We start from the raw sequence: 25,866 nt of genomic DNA on the forward strand, positions 1-25,866 counted from the left end.
ACAGTATTAAAATGGGAATACCACTGATCCTATCGAGATCGCCGCTCGGTTAGTTCAATTCCATGAGTCAGCAACGACTCCGCCCTGACGATGAAGGCGTCTAATGTACCTGTTACTCCCTTACGTTTAGTCAGAGTTAGTGCGTTAGTCAGCGGTTCTTGACAAACATTACTTCATAGACCTTAATATACTAAGAGGGATGGAACACAGGGTTAATGACAGGGATGAAATTAGCTGTAGCAGTACCTTGAGGCTGAACGGTGCACACAAATGCCGATGATCAAATGTCAGAGCAGAGGCCCAGCCCAGCCTCTGCCTGGCTTTGACGGGCGCAGACGAGCCCGCCCTTGGCCTGGGCTTTGCCCGGGCAAGTCTGTGCGTGTCCTGGGCACGCCCACGCGCGTCCCGTGCTGCGGGAGGACAGCAGAGTTTTCAATGCACCTTCAAGCGCGATTACAGCATCAGAGGTGCGAGGGCTGCCGGGGATGGTAGTTGGGCCATTCCCCTCACGGCTTGTGAAGATCCAAGTTGGCCGTTCCCCTCACGGCAACAGTGGCGGCTGCAACAACGATGTCCCGGTCCATCTGGCCACCCATATCTTCCTTGAAAGAGCTACACTGCCTCAACAACTTCCATTCCCTGGTCAGAGCTGCTTTGCCACCAACTGACTGAGGCCTGCTATGATCTATAGCCTGGAAACTGATTTCATGTGATGAAGATTCACCAGCGAAACTCTGCACTCCAAACTCAGTGGTGAAGGACTGTACCAGATCCTGTTCATTACAAAAACCACAGAGAAGTGCCCTAGACTACCTGCTTGGCTTCATGAATCACAATGCAAGTGAGCCACCATGCCAAGAGACACCAGTCCCGATCTAATCTGCAACACAAAGACCTCCTGCACCTGCTGTTTGACGCAACACAGAACTTGGATCCAAAGTCCTCCTGCATCTGCAATCCACCTTGCACCAACATCATCAGAATGCAGCTTCTCCTGCTGCTCACGGCAGCGGCCTATGACCCCAGTAGGTGGAAACCTCCCAGCTATCTGAACATTCTTTGAGTCTGGTCAACTTATTTGCTGAGAAAATGCTTGATTGGGTCACTCTGGTGCTTTGTCTGGAGGCGGCATACAGTGGGCTTTGAATAATCAACCAAACTGTATGCACCCACCTTAGAGACATATGCCACCTCTCGAAAGAAAATACTTTCCTGCCGATTATGGAGCAGTAGAACTATGATTTGTACTTTCTTCCATGCTCAGTGTGCACCCATTTGCTTATGTATACCAATGGGCTATATGCCCGTGATCACAACTGATTGAAAGGAAAAGTGTGATGACTTACATGTGGGAACGTAAAAAGAAAACTAGACACTGTGGGACTTATGAGGTGTGGTGGAAATGGAAAATAGGAACAATTTCTTTGTTTGAGTAAAATAAACTATTAAGAAAAACTGAGAAAAACAGAGAGGCAAATCGGGACATTCATGTTTAGAAACATAAAAGATGAAATAAGGGGATTCATGGGTAATGTTCCAACGTATTTCGGGAAGAGAAAATGACTTGAGAAACACCAGGGAAATGAATAAAGGCTGAATTAATAGCTAACAAAAAGTTACATTCAGTATTCAGTAGTTTAGAACAAGATGGGCTGAAGAAGACTACAGGGAGTGGAAGAGGATACCTTCCTGTTTAGCCCAGTATGGGGCCTAGGCAACCTACATCTAAAGTAGAAAAGAAAACTCATTGACTGTACATGCTCATATACAGCTCTCACAGAGACTGCATCAGTGTCACTAACACAACTTTTCAATTTCTTGCTAGAGATGACAAGTTTCAGGATCACTGGAAACGATCAGATATAGTCATGCCCTACTGTCAGGAAGCCCCTGTCAGAAATGCGGGTATGCATGAGACGGGCTGCCAACACTCCATCCCGTCTCACATATCTCCCCATCTTTACTTACAGCCCACATCGGAAGAATGTAGGAGCGGGTCTGGTCTCTTTAAGGGCAGTGCTGAGCCAACCCACGTGGGGAGTCATATGATCCAGGCGGGTGCAACAAGAGAAAGGGTGGAGCCACGGGTGGAGAACAGAGGAAGAAGAGACACAAAAAAAGCCGGAATATGGACAAGGAGAAAGAGCTTGTTTTACAGATGAAGATGCTCCCGTCGCGAGAAAGAGGACGAAGTAAAGGAGAGGAGAGCGGGTGCTCTGCAAGATGACCCAGATGACGGTGCCCCACCAACTCAGAGTACAGCGGGCACCTCCTGCCACGGCCCCGGAGGGTCGTGGCTCTTCCAGGTGCGTGGGCGGCTATGAAATATTTTAGGGGAGAGACAGAAGGGGGTCACAAGGGAAGGGGAGCACAACAGAAAAGGGTACTAGGTTGAAGGAGGAGGTGGAGGAAAGTGCGTTTTTTTTTCTTTCTCGTACCGAACGCCTTCACTATCTGGTTGCTCCTCCCGGCTTTTCTTTGCTCTAGTGCATACTTTTTCCCTCTCTCTTACTATCACTTTCACCCTGTTTTCCTTTTCCTGGATTGGTGAACCCCCACTACCCTCCCTGTAAGCTAATTAGAACGCTAAACACAAAAACACTTACCTGAGCCTTTCTTTCCTCCGAGGGAGAACTTTGGCCAAGAGGATTCCGCCCAAGGGACTGACACTGAAGACCCTGAAAGAAGACGGAGACAAGAGAAAGACTATTAAAAGACGTTTAGAGTAAAATATAACAGAAATAAAAAGGTATATCTCACACTTGAAAACGCCGTATAATTTACTTCAAACCCTCCCGCATATTACAATATGGCACATTTGGTGGAGAATGTGGGCAACCCTCCATTAGTCCGCAATAATGGAGAACCTTATACAGCAACTGATACGCGGCCAAGAGAAACTAGAATGGGCCATCGAGAGACAAATAACGTCTACCCAAGCCGACAGAGATATGTTTAAGGTGTCTCTGACTCAACAGGTGGACTGTATCCAAAGGGTTGCCCAAGGACAAGCTCTCTCTTCCTCAGGGCAACAAAACCGACAAGGGACACAAGCAGGATATCCTACTATATCACTACAGAAGTACCAGCCTGGTTAAGATTCTGAGGCATTCATCCTAAATTTTGAAAGGGCTGCTCAAGCCTGTGGCTGGCCTGAGGTAAAATGGCTGTTCTTTTTGGCACCATTACTAACTGGGAAGGCTCAGGCAGCCTACCAAGTGGCAAATCCTTCGGGAAATACCAGCTACAAAGAAATAAAGAAGCTCATATTGGATCACCTAGGGATGGATCCAGATGCGTTTAGGATGCACTTCAGGAAAGAACAAGGTCATCCTAGGGACACCCCCAAGACGTTGTTCTTTAGGTTAAAGGCAGCGGCTGATAAGTGGCTCAGGCCCCAGGAGAACAGCAAGGAAGATATAATGGCGTTGATTTACTTAGAACAATTCCTGGAGGCCTTACTGGTACCCACTTAAAGATGGCTGCAACAACAATCCCATCTTTCCATCAAGCGAGCGGTAGACATGGCAATGTACTTCGCACAAGCCCAACCAAAACCGTTATCGTATGAGCCTGAGAAAAATACACGCTTCGGTACAGGACGTGGACGAACCAAAAATTAACCCAAGCCTTTTGGGGAGCCCAAGAAAGAATGTATCGCCAAAAGTGACAACACGCCATTCAAAAGCCCACAATGCTATGAGTGCGGGGAGTGGGGGCACATAGCCAGGTTCTGCCCCAAAAAGAAGACCACTGACGAGCCAATGAATGTTAGCTGTGTTCCCAAAGCATCCTGTATACAGAGGAATGTGGTTCCTGTTTTTATGTAAGTATTGTACTAAACGGAAATAACATTAAGGTTCTTTTGGACTATGGTTGTAGGCAGTCTGTTGTGCAAAGCATTTTGGTGGAAGAGTTGCAACTCTGTCCACATGAACAAATACCTATCCATTGTGTACATAGAGATGTCTGCATCTATCCCGTGGCCCAAGTCCCCATTACGTTGTCCAATGGACTTACTATGCAGGCTAAGGTGGGGGTAATGGACACCCTTCCGTAACAGTTACTTTTGGGAACAGACAATCCTGTGTTTCACAACTTACTCAAAAACTCTTTGAAGAAGTTCCCAACTCACTCTTCCATCCTTCTCACACAAGTCCCGTGGCTGTCAGACAGGTCCTTTAAATACGCACAAAACCAAGACCCCACGCTCCAGAATGCCTGGCAACAAGCCAGGGACACCACGTTGCCACCCTCTTACCCTCTTTTTCTGATCAAGAATAATTTGTTATATCGGGTAGGAAAACCGGATGAGTCTCCACAACTGGTAGTCCCTCAGAGATTTCATTAGCAAATTATGTTTTTTGCTCATTCACATCTTTTAGCCAGTCATAGTGGTACTGCAAAAACCACCCAGATGATGTTAAGATATTTCTATTGGCCTGGCATATATGCCAATATAAACCAGTATTGTAGGGAGTGCGAAATATGCCAAAAAAGGAACCCATACACACCACCACCCGTTCCATTACAAGCACTGCCTATCATAGGGAAACCATTTGAGAGAATCGGTATGGATTTGGTGGGACCCCTCCATAAATCAAAAAAAGGTTGTCTATATATATTGGTCGTAATCGATTATGTGACCAGAGATCCAGAAGCATTTTCCTTGTGAACTCCAAACACTAAGACCATCAGTGAGAAATTGGGGGAATTGTTTTCTAGGGTAGGGTTTCCTAAAGAAATATTAACAGACCAAGGGACTCCCTTTGTGTCTCGCCTTATGAAACAGGTCTGTAAAACTTTGATTACTTCCCAAATAAGAATGTCTGCATATCATCCTCAAACAGACGGTCTATGTGAAAGGTATCACGCTACCCTGAAGCTTACTCTCAAAAAAATGTTGTCTACTGAAGGGAAGGAGTGGGATATGCTCTTGCCCCTCGCTTTCTTTGTTATCCGTAGTCAGGCTCAGAGTAGTTTGGGCTGCTCTCCATTTGAACTTCTTTATGGAAGACAGCCTAGAACACTACTAGAGATGACAAAGGAGGCGGGGAAGCAAGAGACTCAGGAAGACACTCAGAACCTACTCCAGTATACTCAGGCATTAACATCACATCTCCAGAAATTACGAGACTTCGCTCCTGCTAATTTAGAACAGGCTCAAAGAAGTCAAAAACAATACTATAACAAAGTGAAGAAGTGGAGGCAACTAAACATCCATGATTGGGCCCTCGTGCTCATACCATCCACTATATATATAGTGGAGGAGTGTGGCTCAATGGTTAGAACTGCAGGCCCTGATGCAGAGTTCTGGCCAGGGACCAGGGTTCAATTCCCGCCTCAGCGGGGTCTCGGGCTCAATTTCCTCAGACCTGTTAATTCTCGCCTCAGTGCCTATTCTAATCACGGGCCCCACGCTGCAATTCTGGGAAATAGCTTGCTTAGCCTCCACACCGGCCCCAACAGCGCTAAGGATGCCTGGCTTCACCCTGGGGGTGCCCAGGAGTAGACACTTCACAGGGAAAGCCAGGAGGGGTTCCACAGCGGTATGAGTATCAGCGCCAGGAAGCCGAATAGACGAAACCGCAAGGTGACCGTCTGGTGACAGTGCGCTCTATAAGTACCATGACATTTACATTTACATTTACATTTATACCCCACAAACAAGCGGAGTCGAAGGGACTTTATGAGGTTGTGGACAAAATAGGTCTTACTACCTACCGGTTGCAAGTGACACCAAAAAGGTCCCATATATATTATATAAACTGCCTGAAGAAATGGTTAGGGCCTCTTCCCCAAAACGTCCAGCCTTTTCAGAGACATCCCCCTCCATCTCCTCCCTAAACCAAATAAACATGAACAAGAATTTGACCCAAAACCAAAAGGAATCCCTCCTCAAGCTCCTAGATTCCTTCTCTTCCATCTTCTCTGATAGTCCTGGTAGAACATCACTAGTCGAGCATGCCATCACCACCCCACTGGGAAAAATAGTGACACAACATCCCTGTAGAATCCCAACAGCCAGGAGAGCCGATGTCACCACAGAAATAGAAAACATGTTAAAGTTAGGAGTCATCAGACCATCCTATAGCAATTGGTCTTCCCCAATTGTTATAGTCTCAAAACCAGAGGGATCCATCCGTTTCTGTGCAGACTTCAGAGCGGTCAATGCCATCTCTAAATTTGACTCATATCCCTTACCCAGAGTTGATGAGTTAATCGAGAAGTTTGGCGAAGCCCAATACATAACCACCCTCGACCTTACCAAGGGATACTGGCAGGTTCCGTTGAGACAGGAAGACCAAGAGAAAACTGCCTTCAGTACCCCTACTGGTTTGTACGAGTTCACAGCGCTGCCTTTTGGGTTGCACGAAGGCCCCCGCAACTTTTCAATGTCTGATGAATAAGGTTCTCTACCAACACCAGGTCTATTCCTCAGCATATATTGATGACATCATCATATTCAGTTCTACTTGGGAGCAACATCTTTTCCACTGTGGAGAGGTATTTCAAGCACTCAAGATGGCAGGCCTACATGTCAACTCCAAAAAGTCCAGAGTAAGTTTTACCAAAGTGAAATACCTAGGTTATCTCTAAGGGGACGGGGTCATTGCACCCCAACAGGAAAAGGTTAAAGTAGTACTGGACCTCCCGTGCCCCTCTACCAAGAAGGGTATTAGGTCTCTTCTCGGTTTAATAGTCTATTATTGCCAGTTTATACCTAATTATTCAGAGATAGCAGCACCATTAACCGATTTACTAAAGAAAGAGGTAAAGAATAAATAACTGACGCACCCTCCCCAAATCGCCAAAAAGGCCTTCTGTGCATTGAAAAAAGCATTAACTAGTAGTCTTGTCCTAGTCTCACCTAACTTCAGGAAACCATTTATACTTCAAACAGATGCATCAGAAACGGGTATTGGGGTTGTCCTTTCCCAATATACAGAAGACAATATGGAACGGCCTGTGCTTTTCATTAGTCGTAAACTGTTCCCAAGAGAAAAAAAGTACTCTACAATTGAAAAGGAATGCCTGGTCATCAAATGGGTAGTCGATAAATTGCATTATTATTTAGAAGGATCCCATTTTACTCTTTACACCAACCATGCTCCCCTGTTGTGGATGAGTCGCAATTAGGGCAATAATCCACGCATTTTGCGGTGGTTCTTATCTCTACAACCCTATTCCTTTGACCGTAAATGATCTAACAACGAGAATGCTGACTTCTTTTCACGTAATCCTTGTTTCCCGGAACGGGAAAAGACTGGATTTGGGGTATGTCAGGAAGCCCCTGTCAGAAATGCGGGTATGCACATGACGGACTGCCAAGACTCCATCCTGTCTCACATATCTCCCCATCTTTACTTACAGCCTGTGTGGAGTTTGGTGGCTGAGATTCCCTCGTCCACATCAGAAGACTGTAGGAGCGGGTCTGGTCCCTTTAAGGACAGCACTGGTCCAACCCACGTGGGGAGTCATATGATCCAGGAGGTAGAAGGACAAGAGAAAAGGTGGAGCCTTGGGTGGAGAACAGAGGAAGAAGAGAGATGAAAAATGCCAGAATGCGTACACCAAGGAGGAAGAGCTTGTTTTACCTAAGAGGCTGCTCCCGTCGCAAGGAAGGAGGATGAAGTAAAGGAGAGGAGAGGGGGTGCTCCGCGAGGTGAACCAGACCACGGTGCCCCACTGACTCAGAGTACAGCTGACACGTCCCGCCACAGCCCCGGAGGGTCGTGGCTCTTCCAGGTGCGTGGGCGGCTACGAAATATTTTAGGGGAGAGATAGAAGGGGGTCACCAGGGAAGGGGAGCACAAAGGAGAAGGGTGCTAGGTTGAAGGAGGAGGAAAAGGTGTTTATTTTTGTTTTTTTCTTTCTCCTACTGAACGCCTTCACTGTGTTTTTGCTCCTTCCGGCTCTCCTTCACTCGGGTGCATACTTTCTCCTGCTCTCTTACCATCACTTTCACCTTGTTTTCATTTTCCTGGATTGGTGAACCCCCACTCTCCTCCCTGTAAGCTAACTAGAAAGCTAATCACAAAAACACTTACCTGAGCCTTTCTTTCCTCCGAGGGAGAACGTTGGCCAGGAGGACTCCGCCCAAGGGACTGACTCCGAAGACCCTAAAAGAAGACGGAGACAAGGGAAAGACTTTTGAAAGACATTTAGAGTAAAAGATAACCAAAATAAATAAGTATATCTCACACCTGAATATGCTGTATAAGTTATTTCAATCCCCCCGCATATTACAATACTTCACACCTACACAACTCTAAGTAGGGATGAGAGAGTGACAGCAGAGTAGTTATCTTCCTATCATTAAAGAACGACTTCACTTGCAATTGAAGACATGGCCATATAAGTTAATGACAAAGTGCCACTGTAACATGGCAGCATAACTTCATATTGTTTTTAACTAGACAACAGGGGAGCTTTAATACCACAGAATCGTTTGTCTTAGACTTTGTTACATTTTCTCATGGAAGGTTGCACCCAGAAATAAAATCTTGATATAAAAGTTCGATTTCAAAAGGGAGTTAAGAACTGGTTGTGAAATATGCATCAGAAGCAATGTTAAATGTACTTAATTCTGTGGATTTGAGATCACCTGTTTGCTTCACTGAGATTGGATCTTGTTCAATATTCTGGAAAGGATTCACAACTGAAGGGGTGCTGATGGGAATCTTGCCGCTCGAATATGCAGATTTGTAAGCAGAGCAGATGGTGGAAGCAATTGCCTTCTGCACTCCTGGGACATTTCAACGAACGCGTAGTAATGTATCACAATGTAAAGTACCCTTAAAATGATGGTCATTACAACACATACTTTTTAGAATGTGTTGCTGTATTTTTTATTTTTAAACATATTGGCTATCCATAATATTTTTTTGTAATAAAATGTGTTTAATGTGCCACTCAAACCTAAAACAAACCATACCTCCCTTTACCTCTACCCACCCCTGAACACTAAAAAAAACGTACCTCCTCACCCTCTACCCATCCCTGAAACTTTAAAACCCATACATCCACATACCAGTGTACCCCAAAAAACACCCTAACCTTTCTTTACTTCTACGCACCCCGAACTCTCAAACTATTACCTCCTTTTACTTCTACCCATCCCTGAACCCTGAAAAAACCTTTAACTCCCTTTACATGTACCCATCCCTGACCCCTTAAAACGCCCTTACCTCAATGTACTTATTCCCGCCCCATAACCCTGAAAATCCTCACCTCCCATTACTTCAACTCACCCTGGAACTCTAAAACACTTACCTCATGACTAGATATGTATCTTTTCCTACTTATATGCAGTGTAAATGCGTGTATTGTTAAGGCATGCATGCATGGTAAAGGCTTACGTGTTATAAAAGATTTTTGCAATGTAGGTCGGAGTAAAGGGGACATATCACACGTAAATATACACAGTAGTTACTTAAAAACATACTGTAGCCTGGCACTGTGCCCTATAGGACCAGGGAAACAGTTGTAGGACATCCTTACGAGCCCCTTAGCTTCACCAGTAGTGAAAGTATCACAGCAATCAAGTGCAGAAACAAAAACTTGAGCAAGCTTGATATCAACCAGAACCAGATCTGTAGAACCACTGAATTATAGGGACGGGGAGCGAGAAGAGCCACCATTTTGAGCCACCCAGAAAATTGTAGAACATTGGAAGGTACGTAAATATCTAGACTACCAGATCCGTCCATCCATAATACTCCCCAAGCATCTTAAAACCTTTTCGCAAGTCTGTTGTGCTTTGTGGCTGTAGTTGGCACTCTAATAGTCCAAGAATCCGCCTTTTCATTTATCTACCAATTTATCTTTGCATATTATTTTCCCGTTTAAGTCCCATGAAACGTACTTGACCTGAAGCATTCTAATGTCCATTCCAATCTTGTTTTTTCTAGTAAAGGTAAATACACACCGCTTTAATTAACTTGAATGTTACTTTTATTTAATATATCTTTATAGAGTTAATATATCTTTATAGAGCACAGATGCGCATTATGCTAACTCTAAAAGTGACTTCATGATATAAAAAGAAAAGCAATGAGCCAGCAGCGCTCCAGATAACGTTACTCGTTATGACACGAACACCTGCAGCACGGTTCAGCAGAAGCGGCCCTCTATCGAAAACCCCCTCGCCTCCACACCACTCGCATCCGTGAATCATCCTCGTGTAAATCAGGGCCGCAGTTGATATATAAGGCATTGTGATTCAGCCAAGATGAAAGATTTCGCGAAAAAACATTTCCGCGCCCCTATAAATACCACGGCTCGTGTCCTGGGTCAGCGCGGAACATCACAGGCTCGACGTCTTGGCACCTGAGCGCGAGGAAACAACACGCTGGGAATGGAACACCTGAGCTCTAATTACCCATAGAGAGCAGCGCGGCGCGAGCGGCGAGGCACGTCCAGAGCGGCGTTGAGAGCAGCTCTGTTGTGACTTGGGCTCGACAGACCCTGCCTTGTGTTTGCAAAGCCTGAGATGGGGAGATACCGCGCTCCTCTTTAGAGTGCCGTATTTACAGTTCAAAGGATCAGGTGGCAGCACATCAATGCGCGCTACACCTGTTCCTGCACCGGGGGCATGTTTTATGAAGACAAAGCAGGGCAGTAATTAGTTACAAATAACCCAAAAATGTCAACAAATCGAGTTCAAAATGTCATACCGTATATTTATTTCGCTCCTCTCTCTCCGCTTCTGACAAGCGTGGGAAGGCTGCGAGTTGCCCTGTAGATAAACTCTTGAACACAATGACCCGATTCACAAACATATGCCAATTGTATGCATCTGTCTGTGGTTTGTTTGAATTCATTTGCAGTTGTGTATAGTGTGGACTGGTCCCCAATGAAGGACACATCTTTTCATAAGAACAATTGCGGTACAATTCAAAAGGATATGCCTATTGGTTATATATTGCCATTTGCCAAGGGCAAGTTTCAAGTTGAGGGTTAGAGTCAAGCAAGCTATGCAGTCTGTGTTACAATTCATATGGCCATAATGCAACTCAGTCTCTGTGGGATAGGGAGTCCAGGCATAATTTGCCCCTAAACTAGGAGGAGGTCACCCCTTCTACTGGTGTCATGCCAGTCCACCCAAATCTCACCTCTACCCATGTTGTAGGAAACTCAAGGAGCTAGCAGAGTTGTGCTTCCAACTTCTTACTCTCAGAACAATTTACTGGTATATATTGAAAGTCTGGTGGGCAATTTTAATACTAATATGGCAACCACCATTAATTTGATCTTGGAGTGAGAAGGTTAGTAGAATAGTTGTTTTCGAAGTCCTGAAACAGGAAATGTCAACCTGCTCGGGAAACACAATGTCCAGCTCTCATCCTCAATCACTATGGGTGCCACCATGTGAATTCCACAGAACATTGCTGTATTAATTTACACATTATTGCCGATTGACACAGTGACATAGCAAGGGTGAGACCAGCAATAAATATGAAGGTATATCCCTGAATACCCCATCGGGTGATAAGCAACACTTTATAAATCCTGACTGATTGTAAATCCTGATTGCTTGACCCTTTCACACCCAGTGTTCTTAATTGCCATAAACAAGTGTATTTCAGCCCTCAAATCAGATTTCATGCATTCAAGTTTTACTTTTGTGTTCAAATACCTCGTTGAACTGGCTCAATGATAACATTAATCTCTTCAACCAAATTCTGCAATGGGACCATACTGAGGTTAAGTGTGGTATGTCACCAAGATGTCATGAATACCACTCACAGATAGAAGTCCATCACTCTATATTCTTCTATCAATATTAACTTTAAAACTTAAATTAACTTTAAAAAAACAATGACTCACTGAAGTTTAACACTTTGCTCTCCAAACTCCTCGGGCCTCATTCTTAAAGAAATGACTAAATCTACACTCTAAGGTTTATGCACTCTCTTAGTCGGAGATTTACACCCCGAAGCCTGCATCAGTTGCATCTTTCCTTATTTAATCCCATCGAAATTATGTAAATCTTTTTTTTTATCAAGTATAAACAGTCATGTGTTCCAGAATACAAAAAACAAAGCAATTGGAAATACACTTGACATATGTTTTCTGTTTTTTTCTGCAGGAAGAGACATTTTGTTATGTGCAGTACTCTTTTACATTACACCCTCATCTATTTTATGGATGTTCACTTTCCCTTGCCACCCTGGGAAGGGAATTATCACAAGATCATTTGATGCTGAATTTAAGTCAATCGAAATTAACTTCCCTTCTGTTTCTGCGTACATGATTGCAGCTCTTCACACCACATCCCCACAATTATGCGGTCAATGCAATGAATGTGTGAGAGAGACTGTCATGAATCTTTAATGACAGGAGGCTGCATTGGCAATTCTAGAGTTGTCTGATAATTTTCTGTAATCAAAAAAAGGGGGAGGAATGGTCAACTTGTAACTTGTTTTGATTATTGAGTATTTACATGAGGAAGCAGAATGGACAAATAGATTTCCTCCTCCGTACCTGGTGATTTTGACTGATAATTTTCTGTGGCTGCAAGATGAGCTGTTCGATTTCGGAAACGCCTCTTCAACTTTATTAGCTTCAGTTTTTTTGTAAAATCAGGACTCATTATCTACAAATCTTCTGCTATGGTGACACAGAGTAAAAGCTTTGATTAGAAGACTAACCAATAGCTACAGGATTTGCTTTCCCCATCTTGGATTACATCTTCCAGAAAAGTTTAATAATTACTCCAAGTTGCTCTACCTCTTCACAGAATAGAGTGTAACCGAACATAGGGTGGTACACTTCTATACAGTAAAAAGGAAAGCAATTAGAGATAGGGTAAAACTTTGTTTTGCTTCAAATAGTGCTTCTTAGGTGGGTGCTTGGGTCCAGACTAAACATTTTATGAGGCAACCCATGTTAATTTCTAAGAAAAGAATAACTCTTGTTACGGAACAATAGGAAGCATAAGTGCTCCCCTGAAGTGTGGGTAATTGGTAATAATAGATGTCGATAATCAGTAACACAGATAATGATGCAGCACGATCAGCACATACAAGACCAGAGTAACTGATTTGAACCGGTTTGAAGAGTGTTTCTCCTCTACCTGTGTAAGTGGTGAACCAGAAGGCAGACACATGGGAAATAAACATGGGAAATATACAGTCATTTCTTTATTTCAGTGTTGCAATGCCCCCTTTACCTGATTGTTCATTGTAATTGGTATTCCTTTTGGGTACCCAGCCTAGAGCAAAATAACTATCAGACATACATTTAAAAGTAAACATCTTCAAAGTAAAGCAGTGGATCAATGATTGTGAAATGCAAACCTATAAGTGTAAAAGCAATGCAAATTTAAATTCCATGAACATAATAATGTGAACCATTCACTCATTCTATAAATTAGCATATGTTGACAGCATCTGAAAATACTGGGGGACGACATAGGTTACAGCTAAGCTGGTGAACTTGCAAATGTTTTTGACATGAGCTCAAAAATCAATGTTTTACAGCTTTGGTTCCTTAAATGAGAAAATATATTTACACTGCTCTTCCACCCCCTGTGGCTTGTGAGGGGGCATGGATTATGCCGGTAAGTGACAATTCCCTGGGTGTTAAGTAATGTACAGTTTAGGTGAGGCACTTACAGCTTTCTTTGGGTGACTTAAACTGTATGTGGTTTGGTAGCTTCTTCTAGTGATCTCCTTATAAACAGGAGTCAACCTGCATGTCAGCGTGGGGAGGTACTTCCTTCTGGGGAAGAGATATTTTGATTTCCATGTGAGAAACGTAGGAGTGCATCATATTTACCTATAGTTCGGCGTTTAATATTATGTGTGACTAATATTACTAAGGAAGTGACTAACTTTGTCCATAAAATGTGACTAATGGTAAATTTTGTAAGGGACGTGTAAGTGTTTATGAGAAAATAAAGGTTTAACATGATATTGTGTTGCTAGTAATTAAAGTATGTGGGTAGGTTGAAATGTAATCATTTGAATGTGAAGTTCGAATTTATTATTAATAACTTAGTGGAAAGAATATAATGATGAATTATCTACATTTATTAACTACAGAGAAAATGTGGACGTATATGTAACCCAGTGCAATTGTTAAGTTGGCTATTATTTTAGACCTAACATGCATTCATCTAACCTAACGTGTGAATTATTCTAGCCTAACGTTGAATGTCAGTGCAAACGTACGATGCAGTTAACATTTGATTTACATTTAATCTTCAGTGTGGAATGTTTTGCTGTATTTTGTCCTCACTGCAGGTGTAGATAAAGCTGTATTAGTTTGAATAGAAGAGTTATTGATTTGTTCGATAGTGAAATGTAAAAGTACAAAGTAGCATGCAAGGGATGTGGTAATGAACATGGGATGAGTTCCCATGGAGGAGAAGAACGATGGCCAAGAACGAGGAGGATCGCTTATCTGTGTGGGAAGGGAGCTGGAAGAATCACACCTGGCTGATGGAAATATTCTTGAGGGAAGGTCATGTGGAACATGCTTTTTCGAATGCAGATGATATTGCTTGTTGATACTTAGGGGAGAAAGACACCTTTGAGACTTCATAGGGTGTGGATCTATGCTTGTGTGGCGTCATGCTACTTGACTCATGCTCAAAGTACTTCCAGTGGAGACTTCACTGATGGCACTTTTCTTTCCTTTCCTCTAATATTGGCCTTGAACCAGACTATCATCTGTTAGAATAGATGTTCCTTACTTGGATATGTTAAGGAAGGGTTGGATTGATGCTGCTTGTTGAGACTCAAGTAATGCAATATGATTTAATTTTCTTTTTCCTGATTGTTTATTTCATAATAATTGAACTAATAATATGTTCTCTTCTTTATCGAGCTCATCTCTTCAGGAAATTTGGACAAGTTTTACTGTTGAATAGCGTTTTAGGACCATAGTGTAATTTTCCCGATTCATGCCCTTATATAGGTATAAAATACTGTATCCTTATATAGGCATAGAAATCATAACCATATTAAGACATAGCTTATGTAGTCCTAATACGGCTTGGCTACTTCCACTAGTTCCGAAAATCTACAACGATTTCTTGGAAAAACCCGCCTTCAGTAGTCAGGGACCTCCCCCTGCATGAATATTGATTTATCCAGGAACTCATGGAGTTTTCAGAGAAATAAGTATCTAATGACGTTATTATGTCCAATCTTAGGTCAAACTCGGCAGCTTCAAGGTATAAATATGCCCATACTTGTCCAAACAAACACACGGTGGTTTGGAGAAGTTCGACTATCTACTTGCCCGACGCGCCCTGCTGCAGCAAGTGCCGAAGGAAGCCGACCCTCCAGCTGATGCACTGAGAGACGCTGTACTTTCTCCAGCCGAGAAATCCAGCTCCAGTGTTTCCAGGCTACCCTTGCGGATTGCTGGGAAATCGAGTCCTGAGAGAGAGATACCAGACCTCCTACATTCTAAAACCAAGGTACGGAGCTGATTAGACCCATAGAGAATTCTTGGATTAGATTCTTGGCAAAGAATACTGAAACTAAGCTACACCTCACTTACTTCTTCCCTTGTACTAGACCTAGGTTAGGTACACCGGGTAGGCATATTTTAGAAGCACCAGTTGAGTACTTTTAGTCAAATTCATATTCAAAATAAGCTTTATTCGGTTGGGACAAACAACCATAAAAGCACACAGGTTATTCTTGACAGATTAATAACAATTCATTAAGATCAACATCCATTTTAAAAGTCGTGCAAAATCTGGTTTCGTTAGAGATCATACATTATGGCACTGGTCTTACTGGGAACAATAAACATTGGGCAATTTGACAAAACCTCCTTAAAAAAGGACCTAAAACACAAAACATCCGAAAGTTCAATATAAAGTGCATACATGTTGGTATAAAGCCTGGTGTAAACAATTAACAATTAACACTTAGCAGCTTTAGGAACAATAAACATTGGGCAATTTGACAAAACTTCATAAAAAAAAGGACCTAAAACACAAAACATTCAAAAGTTCAATATAACGTGCATACATTTTGGCATAAAGCCTGGTGTAAACAATTAGCTATTAACACATAGCAGCTTTAAGAAATCAGAATATAATCGCCATGTAAACAGTAAACACATAGGGGCCCATTATGATGGCGGGCGGATTGCCCCCACCAGGCTGGCGGTGGCCATCGCCAGCCTGGCGGGGGCAATCTGCCCGCCATCAACTCCCGTTTTCTCCCCCGCCATATTAGTATGGCGGGGGGGACCTCGGCGGATGGAAAGACCGTCCGCCGCTTTTCCGCCCCGGTCGCCTTGCGGCCGGGGCGGAAAAGGAATAATATGGTGGCGGTGTCTATCAGACACCGCCAGCCATATTATGATAGGCATTTCACAATGCCTTTCCGTGGCGGCAATGCCGCCACGGAAAGGCATGCAGACTTCACTCTGGAGGCCCCATGCGGGCCCCCAGAGTGAAGGACAGTAGGGGGGTGCACACGGGGGGTACCTGTGGTACCCCCCTTCATTTGCATTTACAAAGTGGCAGGCACCGCGCGGTGCCTGCCGCTTTGTAAATGCAAATGCTGGAAAGCATTTTTAGCATTGTGGTGGGCGGTGCAGAGAGCACCGCCCACCACAATGCTAAAAATACAGGATGTGCCTGACACTGTGGCGGGCACATCCTAATACCACCCCCGGGACCCCCGCCCTTATGGCGGGCGGTCCCAAACCCTTCTAGGATGACGGGCGGACAAAGTCCGCCCGTCGTCCTAATGGACCCCATAGTGAATTTACACTTTTCACAATATAAAACTTATATATAACAAGCTCGATCCTAATGTGACAACTGACCCATTATAGAAGAAATAAGGTCATGTTGATAAAAAACAAATCACAAATACAGTATAAAAAGTGCAACGTGCTTTAGACATTCTGTTCGACTCCAACATTATGGGGACTGGTAAATTACATTAAAACGACATACTCTTCCTAGCCTTAATTGAACTCAGGATAAATGTAGCGGTAAAAAAACAAGTTTCAGGTTCTTCCAGTGCAAATAATAAGGTCATAGCAGCATTAATGGTTTTGGCCTCATATTTTTTAAAAATTGGTTTAAGAAACGCAATTCTAAAAGACAAAAACAGGTCACATAATAGTAAGATGTACAAAGTACTCTGCTTTGTAATCCCGTCGCAGGGTCATAAGGAGGCCGGATGCTGTTTCATGATAGGGAACACAACCAGATGGTGCACTAAGCCTAACCTCATTCTTCTTAATACATAGCGATGGGAAGATCTTGTAACAAAAGAAAGATACCCTTGGAAACCCATCGTATCGATGTACATATGGTAGAGCTGGTACGTGGTCTGTTTCCTGACTATTTCCATCCTGTGTTCAATCTTATGGGACATAAAGGTACTTTCGAACTCCTGTTTTGACAGGGACAGGAAAAAATTACAATTACCCGGGATAGATCTGTCAAATGAGTCTCCATAGGTTTTAACTAAATAGCTAAGCCAGGGTATCTTTAAACCGTTATCCAAACTCAGACAATCGTTTATAATGGTGTTAGTAAAAATAGTCTCCTCCTTTAACCATATCGATCTCCATAGCTGAAGTGGTCTCATGGCTATTAGGTCCATGAGTACTTTTAGTCATTATTTATCAATGTATGTATTTTATATATTTTATGGCTTAGAAACCATATCATGCTTTTACAGTATTATTTTATAATACTCTTCGTACTGTATGCCTTGTACTTTACAACAAGTATTACGATTGCAGCAGTTCATTTCTTATGCTTGAGAAAGAAGACTGTTCAATAAATACATTTTATTGAAAACGCCCGTCTCTCTATTTTCTCTACATCTCTGGTGAAACGAAGCATGCTCGATTGACTGAGTGAAATAACTATCTATTGTTTCCACGACTCTAGAGATACATTTCTTATTCTTGGGAAACAAAGTTGTCATGTTTTATGCGGTTTTCAGAAGCCAATCCCTTCTTGTTCATTCGAGAAAGTTTCTAGTGACCTCTGAGCTAGCTGGCACACACACAATTAAGTCTAGTATATTCGGTAGAGACCGAGTCGACTTCAGTCCTACGTCTCAACTACAGGATACACTATTCCAATGCGCAGAGCCTATTGGGAATATAGGAACTACACTACATTACTAATATCTTTTTTTTTTAATATGCGCCTGCTAAGACTGGCTTGTGTGAGCTTATTTTTGAGTTTGTAATAAACCCCACAAAACTTTTTTCCAGTTGTGGACTGGGTTATTGAGCGGCCTAATGAGTTTCATATTGAAACATTGAGATTTAGGATCTCCCTTTTGCCTCTCATGCAGTCAAAGATCCATGGGTAGCAGAAAGTAAATGGGATCAGATTTTCTCAGATGGGAGTTAGCTGGAGCACCTCTAGGAGCCTAACACAGGTCCCTGAACCCCTGTGGTGCAAGAGAGCCCAAAGTCTTCAGGGTCCCCACAAGTTGCCAGAGGTGGCTCAATTCAGCTCAAGGCGAATGAATATCTGTGAGTTATGGGATTCTTAGGGACCCCTCTCCGTATTATGCAGGAGGCCCCATCATTTTGCGTTACACCACTGCTTTGTGCATTGGTGTACTCTCTGGTAGTTAATGTTACAAATGTGTAGTGCAGGGAGAGTTCATATGTGCAGTGCAGTTTATGTTATGCATTCTCATCACAAGAATGGTTTAGGCTGAACACTCTTTCTAGAGCGTGCTTCCCACTCTTGCTCATTCAGCAGAACAGTCGTTACTCTCTCAGGAAGCCATGTTTTACTTCCTAAACACAGCTGCAAGATTCAGGAACATACTATTGTGAGGGGCAAAAAAGAACTTGCTGCAGGATTAATGATATACCTTTTCACTCTTTATGAAGGTTCTCTGATAGCATCAATGCTGGTAGTTTTGCAGAATACTTTAACATGACAGGCCACTGCAGAGCTTGAGAGTAACATGATGTCACAGCTGTGTAACCCCACTGCGAAACTGACATTCGGAGTGGGTTGAAATATGAATTAAATAGAGCCTGGTCCTGATCAGCAAGATGGATCAGGCAGATAAGCAATCAAAATCTAACACTTTACTTCCTATCAGATTTTCCAACAGCAGTCTTTCTTAAGTGCTTAAGTGCTAAACTCATAACAGGCAGGCAGTTTGTCTATAGTTGTAAAAATGAGTCGGTATATGAGTTGGTATACAATTGAACTTAATTTTGAGGTTTGCGTTTACTCACACACATTCCAACCCGATCTCAGTGACACAAGTTCTTCTCCTAAAAGCTTTCTTATACACCTGCCTCTGGCAACATATCACTTCCGATTGTCACTTTCTTTTCTAGTCTGAACTGGGCTGATATGGCCTGGCGGAAACACAAAACAAGCATTAGAAAAGCCAGCAGGTCTTGATTTTAATAGGGGAAGAGTTTGGAAATAGCTGTACTACTTTGTGATTGTTACTCCCAACCGTTTAGAATGAAAAATCCCAGAATGAAGCCACATCCTATGCTGCAATAATGTGGAAGCTGGGAATAGGGACCACTTTCCTGAATAGACTGTGGTAGCGAGGTTAAGCTGTACCCTTAAAGAAGAATGTTATGTAAAGAACTCAAAAGCTGAAGTTTGCTTTGCAAATGGTGAACTTAAAACTCATACACAACAAAAAATATTGCATAGTAGATACATTTGAAAATGCCCAGCATCTTTGTTGCATATTTAATAACACCTATGTGCATGCACATTTTTACTTTGGGAACAAAAATGCTGTAAATCCAACAACATGACAGTAAAGTCAAAACAAATAGTCAGTCAGTCAAAATACTTTATTGCGATAACTTAATATCATATAAAGACAATGGCAAAAAACAAATTAAACAAAATACATATGCGAAAAATTCATGCTAAAAGACAATTAAAATACAGTAAGAATAAAAACCACAATACTTTTTACAGTTCGTGTCAGTACAAAATACAGAGGGAAAGATTTATGTCGGACTTGCGGCACTTTTGCGCCGCCGTTGCATCACTTCTGTGACGCAGCGGCAGCGTAAACCCTGCGCCACATTGCGACATACTTACATCGTGACGCATCTATGGAGATGCGTCATGGTGCAAGGCCCTGCGCCACATGAAACCTGCGTCAGGTTTCATGTGGGCGTTTCCACGCAGAGGGGGGCGTTCCGTCGCAGGAACGCCCCTGAAAAGTGACTCAGTGAAATCTACAAGATTTCACTGAGTCACTTTCCCAACGCTGATGCGTCAAAACCCTGCGCCTGCTTGAAGCAGGCGTAAGGCTTGACGCACCACGTTAGAGATAGGGCAAGTTGGAACAGTGCTGGAGTTGCGTGCAGCACGCAGCACAACTTCAGCACTGCGCCAACTTCACGCCCTAGATGCGACACGCATCTGTTCATTCCTGCGCCATGGTGCGCCGCATTGTAAATTCGACGTATCATGGGTGGCGCAGGGATGAACTTGAGTGCCATATCTTTCCTGGCGCATCTCTGCCGATTTGCAGAGATGCGTCAGGCAACATAAATCTGCCCCAGAGTGCAGGGTGCTAAAAAGTGCTAAAAGCTAAATACAGCTATTAAAAGGAAAAACCCCAGCAGGACAAACATGGCAAGGACCAAGTGTGCCCTGAATATAAACCATGATATGATAACCCAGTGCCGATTTAAGATACATAGTCTGCGTTACTTAAGGAGGTAGCCACACTTTTTAGTCTAATATTCCTGCTCCTAATAGCACTCACCAGAAAACTAGCCACATAAAACATTATCCTGGGAGTCTGTAGAAGTTGTAAAAAAATAAGCGCAGGTTTTACTTGAATGAATCCCTCCTTCTTAAGAATTGGCACTAGAAACTTTCTCCTAGCATCAGTGTAGTGACTACAAAACATTACAAGGTGCATTGTATTTTGTTCGGAGAAATGGTCACAAGAACATGGTAACGCCTTATCTGGGGTGCTCCAAACGGGATAAAAACCAAGATTAAGATGGATCATGTTAAAACGAAAGCGAGTTAAAATATGCCTGTGGTAAGGGTGAGTCACCACGTTCAAATAGTTTTCTGGGCCGTCAGGTATGGATAATATTAAGCTAGCCCTAACGCTAGTTTTTTTTAGCTCACACTCTTCTCTCTCCAGAGATAATAGCTCTCTCATCGCACATTTTGTGAGAGCAATATCTTTAGATGTTATGGAATCTATGTCAGAATAAAGCTCAGGCCTCCCCAACCTGGAAAAATTTTCCTTGATGTACGTCAGCCACTTAATATTGTCGACTTTGTCCAAACACAAACAGTCTTTCATAATGATATGGTTTAAGGGGATTTCCTTATTAAGCCACAACCTCAGCCATGCTACTAAAGGTGCTGTTTTTATCAGGTCTGTGATGTAGCCTTCCCCTAATTCCATATGAACAGTGTAGGACGGGGTAGATTGTGGAACGCCAAGGAGAGATCTAAAAAATTTATTTTCCATGATTTGTAAGGAATCCAGCCCCCTATATCCCCAAATAGAGCTACCATAGGTTGCCACCGAGATGCATTTAGCCTTATAGATTTTCAATATTGCTATAATTGGCCTAGCCCCAAGTTTTTAGAGAACCCCTGAAGGGCTGCAGAGGTTCTTGCTAGGGCTATTACTCTGTTCTTGACCTGGGGGCCCCAATTTCCCCTCTCATCAAATGTGATTCCCAAGTAAGGGAAGGCAGTAACTCGAGCAAGCTTCTCCTGCCACAGAGGAAAGTTATATGACATTTTTTTCTTGCAACTCTTCCCATGAGCATAACTTGAGATTTCTTGGTATTTATTTTCAAATCTAATGAGGCCATAAAAATCTCAAAGGCATCCAGGAGGCGCTGGAGACCCACCCCAGTACGCGCAAGAAGGACCGCGTCATCCGCGTAGAGGAGGACAGGGATCCCCTGTCCTCCTGCCTGCGGAATGTCTGGGGTCACATCCCTAAGGGCCGGCTCTAAGGCATTTACATATAGAGTGAACAAGATGGGAGCTAAAATACAGCCCTGTCTTACACCTTTTTCAGAGGCAAAGGCGTCAGTGCACCTGCCTCTCGTGGTAACTCTAATTTTTGCAGTAAGGCCCGTGTGCAGATCAGCCAAAAGATTAACTATGGACCTATCCAGACCCATTTCCAGTAATTTTACCCAGAGCTTCGATCTATTGACCAAGTCAAAGGCAGAGGAGAGGTCCATGAAACCGAGGTACATGGACCCCTCCTTAGCCCTGGTGTATTTCTCTATCAACAGGTGGAGATTAAGACATTGGTCCTGGGTGCTTCTTTTAGGTCTAAACCCATATTGCACATTTGTGAGAATACTATTCTCAGTAGCCCCCTCATTTAGTTTTACTAGGATGACTCTTCCTAAGATCTTAACTGAAGAGTCAATCAATGAGATTGGTCTATAACATGCAGGGTCCTGCCTGTTTCCCTTTTTGAACACTGGGATAATTATAGATGTTTTCCATGATTTAGGTATATTGTCATGGCTTAATGCGTTGAAAACCCTGCAAAGTAATCTAGACCAGAAGTTAGGGAAGCATTTAAAGGCGTCCACAGGTACCCCATCGGGACCTGGCGCCTTCTTCTTTATAGTACAGTCTATTGCATGTAAAACTTCCGATGTCTCAAAGTGCAATTGAGTCCTAGTGGCTTTATTGTCAATCTCCTGGGCCCCATGATCTCCACCAGTGTGGCTGGAATATATGTCACTAAAATGTTTGATCCAACCATCGTCAGTTATATTGGTTTCAAGGGGGGAATTCTCCTCCCCTGTAAAAAGGGGTTGGTTGACAATCTTCCAGAATTCTCCACTGTTTTTCAATATTACTGGATCAAGGAGCTGGTTCCAAGCTTCATCTTTAATCTCTTTTTTCCTGTCTGCAATGGCTTTTTTGTATTGGGCTCTGCAAATAGTAATAAATTCTCGGTCTTTTGGGACAGCCTTTAAGGCATTTAGTAGAGCAGAATGTGCTTTTGAGCATTTATGATCAAACCATCTTATAGTAGACACTGTCTTAGGTTTAGGACAAAACAAATAAATGAGCAAGGGTGTTTATTAAACAGCAGTGTGTTTTTATATTTGGCTTATTTGTTTTAGCCCGTTCATTTAGTCTTTCTCCCTCCCGTGGAGTCTGCTTACCATCTCACCATTTTGCTTGAATCCTTTAATTTGGCTACACGTGTCTGCTTTTCAAAGACATTTTTCCCCTTTTCTAAAAGTGCTTCATAAGAGTGCAAGCACTTTACATATTCTCTGTGTTTTCCCACTTCTCCTACCATCTTTTCTTTTTAGAACATTATAAAAGTTCTACTTTCAACACCTTTTTACTTAGAAACAGTCTCAGTGCATTTACAGTTTTACACATATTCGCCCCTCTGCTTTCTCTCTTGTGCACTATCAGGTTCATCTAGGGCCTTTCACTATACGTCAACATTCACATTTAATTTCTTACCATTAATACTATCATAACTTAAAAAAAGTTAAACATGCTTTTCTTAAGCATTCTGTGAGGGTGCATGCTTTTGTACCATTCAGCGTGTTTGCCTGCTTCGTTGCACACATTTCTTTTCATAACATTACAAACATTTCACTTTCCACAACTTTGTCTTTTGACCCACTTTTACATTGCTTTCACTTTTATACAGCTTCCACCTTCGAGCCGCTCTACTCTGCACCTTAACTCCCCACTGCAATCTCTGTATGGTCGTTCCACCCACTCTGTGGGCCCGATGTAGGTAATTCATATTTACCACTTCTTAAATACCGAATTTTACTGATTCGGTATTTAAGAAGTGGTAAATATGAAGGGGGGAGATGTAGGTATTTCCAGATGTGTAAATACCGAATCTTTAAGATTCGGTATTTACCGAATCTGGAAATACCGAATCGGTATTTCCTATTGATTCCTATGGGCTGTGAAGCCCATAGGAATCAATGGGCAATACCGATTCTGTAATTACAGAATCGGTAATTACCGATTTTAGCAAGGGTGCAGGGGGTGTCACTTTGACACCCTCTGGCACCCCAAAAATAGGCTCGGGTGCCATGTGGCAGGCATACATGCCCCAAGGGCAGGTCTGCCTGTCATATGGCCACGGTGTGCATGCACACATGTGCATGCACACCGGAATCGGTATTTTACCATCAAATTGGATTTGATGGTAAAATACCGATTCTGTAAGGCTTGTGGGACTCAGAAGAGTCCCACCTACATCTCAAATTTACCGAATCGGTAAAAATACCGATTTGGTATTTTACAGAATCTGTAAATTTACCGATCGGTAAATTTACAGATTCTGTCAAATTCAGGGCCCTACATACCATTTCTGAATTACAGGTCGATAACGGACGAAAATACCAATTTTCGGCCGTTACCGACCGACCTACATCTGGCCCTGTATGTTGTTCTGTCTCTGTTTGCTTACCCTCCCCATGCCCTCCTTGTTGCTTACCATCACCTACGCATTCAATGTTACTTTCCCTGCTCACCCTCATGTTGCTTCCACCTGCTTCCCTGACCTCCATGATTCTGCCCTCCGCGTTTCTTCCCCCATCCTCTTGTGTTACTTTTTGTTTGTTTACTGGTCCAACCTGTATCAGTAAAAAAAAAGATTAAAAAATCGTATCCGTCCTTTTGTAGACATTCATGCTTGGTCCACGACACTACAAAATCATGCAGCCAGACATGTAGGCTTTCTTCCCTGTTTATTAGCTATTCTGCACAGCATAATGCAAGACCTACTGGCTTTGCCAATGCTCTTGAATAATTGACTACACAAGGTTCGACTGACAGCTAAAGCTGTCTTTTAGCAGGTCCTAAAAAGGGTCATCCGCCAATCTCAGGAGAGGCTTGTACCAGCTATTGACACACATGATCTGTACATCTATACAAGAATAAACATTTTAGATATCTTTATTTACCTATGATGCATAACGAGCAATTTAATTTAGCACATTTACTAAAGACTGACAATCTGAAGAGTGTTCGCCAAAACAAATCGTAGCAATGCTGCACTTCCATGTTTCACCCTGGCATTCTGTTGTGCAACATATACTACAGTTTCCTTTCATGTTTCACCCTGGCATTCTGTTGTGCAATATATACTACAGTTTCCTTTCATGTTTTACCCTGGCATTCATTTGTGCAATATATACTAAGGTTTCCTTCTTCGAAAGCCCAGCCAAAGCTATTACATGGAGTCACAAAATAATGTAAACTGGATATTAGTGGGAGAGATAGAACATAGCAGCATAAATAGGTGAAAATTGGAGTTTCACTTCACTTGTATGCCGAAGAATTCCAAAAATGCTTGTGAATTTGTGAATTAAACAGTGTACATACATATGAAACAATGAATCGAATTGGCAGGAACAACTTCGCCTGTGCAAGCAGGGGCAAGTTGGAGGCATCGAACGAGAATTGCTGACTACATTTAATTTTCTAAACAGACTATAAAAAGAGCTCATTTAGTTTCAGTCTGTTTCATTTTTTAGAGAGTGATGTGAACATGGCGCTAAATCACAATTAAAGAAATAAGCATATACAGTTTAAGAGTGAGCGCTTTTTAAACTTGCGTATAGGAAACATATCCAAGAGGAACTTTTTCAGGAAAGCAAGAATACATAATGACTCTTCATTCGAGGTATTTGACAGGTAGGATGCCATGAGCCAGCGAGTAAAAAAGATCTCCCTAGTATATGTATAATCAGGGAAATGGAGCACAGGTCTGAACACACTTATGGAGTTTTAGTCTGGGCCAGACTTGGCATTTTTCCGCTCTGGCATTTTCAGGCATGCAATTGGGCATATCCCCCTGGGATTTCATGGTTGACTGCTGCAGTGTGTGGTAGACTTGTTAATTT

General features: G+C 42.7%; 1 long non-coding RNA gene across 1 annotated transcript in view; it reads right to left on the reverse strand.

Moving 5' to 3' along the window:
* Window positions 1-25,866, reverse strand: part of LOC144753498 (uncharacterized) — a 261,760-nt gene that overhangs the window by 163,195 nt on the left and 72,699 nt on the right. The window contains exons 2-3 of the long non-coding RNA XR_013594389.1: window positions 8,052-8,123; window positions 2,607-2,678 (exon numbers count right to left, since the gene is read on the reverse strand). This is a non-coding gene — a long non-coding RNA (uncharacterized LOC144753498). The remainder of the gene's footprint in view (window positions 1-2,606; window positions 2,679-8,051; window positions 8,124-25,866) is intronic.

This window comes from Lissotriton helveticus, chromosome 5_1 (assembly GCF_964261635.1).
Source record: "Lissotriton helveticus chromosome 5_1, aLisHel1.1, whole genome shotgun sequence".
NCBI lineage: Eukaryota > Metazoa > Chordata > Amphibia > Caudata > Salamandridae > Lissotriton > Lissotriton helveticus.